Below are 3,062 nucleotides of genomic sequence, written 5' to 3' on the forward strand. Positions count from 1 at the left end.
ACACATAGTAAAGAGCCATAATAATGATTCCATACAATAACAAAGAGTACTACATTAATGTGATCACAATTTCGTCCACCAAGTTTTTGGCGCCGTTGCCGGGGATTGTTTGAGTTTGGACAACTGACGGCTCATCTTGTTGCTCAGATTAGGTAATTTTCTTTTTATTTTATTTTCTTTTCAAAAATTTTTCGAAAATATTTCTAAAATTTTCTGATCTGTTTTCGAAAAAAAAAAATTTAAAAATATTTTCAAAAATAAATTATTCTATGGCTTCAAAATTTTAAGAATGAATTCTAGTGTTTCATGAAATATGTTGAATCATATCTGGCTGTAAAGCCATACCCAAACTACTTTGGGATTGGTATTCAACTAATCACTCCAGCCCATGTAATTATATGTTGCAGCCTGGCTGGCTGTAAAGCCATGTCTAATTCTTTTGGATAGAGCATGTTAGGCTTGTCATGTCTGAATTACACTCATATTTTGATTAAAGCTTGGCTGGCTATTAAGCCATGCCTGACCCTTTGATTGGAGCTTTAAGACTAACATGGCAAGATTCCTGGAATTCATATTAATAATTTTGGAACCCTTATTTTCTTTTTCAAAAGAATTTTTCGAAAAATATAAAATAAAAATCCAAAAAAATTAGAAAATCAAAAAAATCAAAAATATTTTGTGTTTCTTGTTTGAGTCTTGAGTCATATCATAAGTTTGGTGTCATTTGCATATACATCTTGCAAATCTTTCGAAAATTTCATGCATTCATGGTGTTCTTCATGATCTTCAAGTTGTTCTTGGTAAGTCTTCTTGTTTGATCTTGATGATTTGTTTGTTTTGTGTTGTATAGTGTTTTTCATATGCATTCTTGAATTCTTAGTGTCTAAGCATTAAAGAATTCTAAGTTTGGTGTCTTGCATGTTTTCCTTGCATTAAAGATTTTTCAAAAATGTGTTCTTGATGTTCATCATGATCTTCAAAGTGTTCTTGGTGTTCATCTTGACATTCATAGCATTCTTGCATGCATCACATGTTTTGATCTAAAAATTTCATGCATTGCATAATTTTCATGTTTTTCTCTTGCATCATAAAAATTCAAAAATAAAAAAATAATATATTTCCCTTTTTCTCTCATCAAATTCGAAAATTTGAGTTGACTTTTTCAAAAATTTTTTAAAATCAAGTTGTTGCAAATGAGTCAAATCAAATTTTCAATTTGAAAATCTTATCTTTTTCAAAATCTTTTTCAAAAATCAAATCTTTTTCAAAATTCTTAGTTATTTTCGAAAATTCCAAAAATATTTTTCAAAAATCTTTTTCTCATTTTAAATCATAATTTTCGAAAATAACTTAAACAATTAATGTTTTGATTCAAAAATTTGAAGTTTGTTACTTGCTTGTCAAGAAAGATTCAAACTTTAAGTTCTAGAATCATATCTTGTGATTTCTTATGAATCAAGTCATTAATTGTGATTTTAAAAATCAAATCTTTTTCAAAACTAATTTCAATCATATCTTTTCAAAAAGATCTTCTTATCTTATCTTTTTCAAAAATATCTTTTCAAAATATCTTTCCTAACCTCCTAACTACTTATCTTTTCAAAATTTGTTTCAACTAACTAACTAACTTTTTGTTTGTTTCTTAACTTTTTCAAAACCACCTAACTAACTCTCTCTCTCTCTACTTTTTCAAAAATTTCTTTTTAATTAACTAATTATTTTTATTTTTTATTTTTGAATTAAAAAATTTTCGAAAAATACTAACTAATTTTCAAAAACCAATTTTCAAAAATCACTAACTCCTTTTCAAAATAATTTTCGAAAATTATTCTTCCCCCATCTCATTCTATTTATTCATTCATGTCCTAACATCTCATCTCACATTCCAATCCTCACAGTTGTGTTTCTTCCTTTACATCACATCCTTTATCTCCCCCTCTTCTTCTACTTACAAAGGGATCCCTATACTGTGGTATAAAGGATCTCTATTATTATTATCATTTTTCTGGCCATTCTTCCTTGTCATATGAGCAGGAGCAAGGATAAGAACATTCTTGTGGAAGCAGATCCAGAACCTGAAAGAACTCTGAAGAGAAAATTAAGAGAAGCTAAAATACAACAATCCAGAGATAACCTTTCAGAAATTTTAGAACAGGCAGAGGAGATGGCAGCCGAAAATAATAATAATGCAAGGAGGATGCTTGGTGACTTTACTGCACCTAATTCCAATTTACATGGAAGAAGCATCTCCATTCCTGCCATTGGAGCAAACAACTTTGAGCTGAAACCTCAATTAGTTTCTCTGATGCAGCAGAACTGCAAGTTTCATGGACTTCCATCTGAAGATCCTTTTCAGTTCTTGACTGAATTCTTGCAGATATGTGATACTGTTAAGACTAATGGAATAGATCCTGAAGTCTACAGGCTCATGCTTTTCCCTTTTGCTGTAAGAGACAGAGCTAGATTATGGTTGGATTCTCAACCTAAAGACAGCCTGAACTCTTGGGATAAGCTGGTCACGGCTTTCTTAGCCAAGTACTTTCCTCCTCAAAAGCTGAGCAAGCTTAGAGCTGATGTTCAAACCTTCAGACAGAAAGAAGGTGAATCCCTCTATGAAGCTTGGGAAAGATACAAACAGTTGACCAAAAAGTGTCCTTCTGACATGCTTTCAGAATGGACCATCCTGGATATATTCTATGATGGTTTATCTGAGCTATCAAAGATGTCACTGGACACTTCTGCAGGTGGATCCATTCACCTAAAGAAAACGCCTGCAGAAGCTCAAGAACTCATTGACATGGTTGCTAATAACCAGTTCATGTACATTTCTGAAAGGAATCCTGTGAGTAATGGGACGCCTATGAAGAAGGGAGTTCTTGAAGTTGATACTCTGAATGCCATATTGGCTCAGAACAAAATATTGACTCAGCAAGTCAATATGATTTCTCAGAGTCTGCATGGAATGCAAGCTGCATCCAACAGTACTCAAGAGGCATCTTCTGAAGAAGAAGCCTATGATCCTGAGAACCCTGCAATAGCAGAGGTTAATTACTTAGGTGAAC

At 32.1% G+C, this 3,062-nt stretch overlaps 1 non-coding gene across 1 annotated transcript; it reads right to left on the reverse strand.

The window, feature by feature from the left end:
- Positions 1-2,560: 2,560 nt before the first annotated feature.
- Positions 2,561-2,668, reverse strand: LOC148576253 (small nucleolar RNA R71). Its single transcript, XR_015903203.1, has one exon. It is a non-coding gene; the product is annotated as a small nucleolar RNA R71 (small nucleolar RNA).
- Between the last annotated feature and the right edge of the window lie 394 nt (positions 2,669-3,062).

Source organism: Arachis ipaensis, chromosome B1, assembly GCF_059453495.1.
Source record: "Arachis ipaensis isolate K30076 ecotype BB chromosome B1, ASM5945349v1, whole genome shotgun sequence".
Classification (NCBI taxonomy): domain Eukaryota; kingdom Viridiplantae; phylum Streptophyta; class Magnoliopsida; order Fabales; family Fabaceae; genus Arachis; species Arachis ipaensis.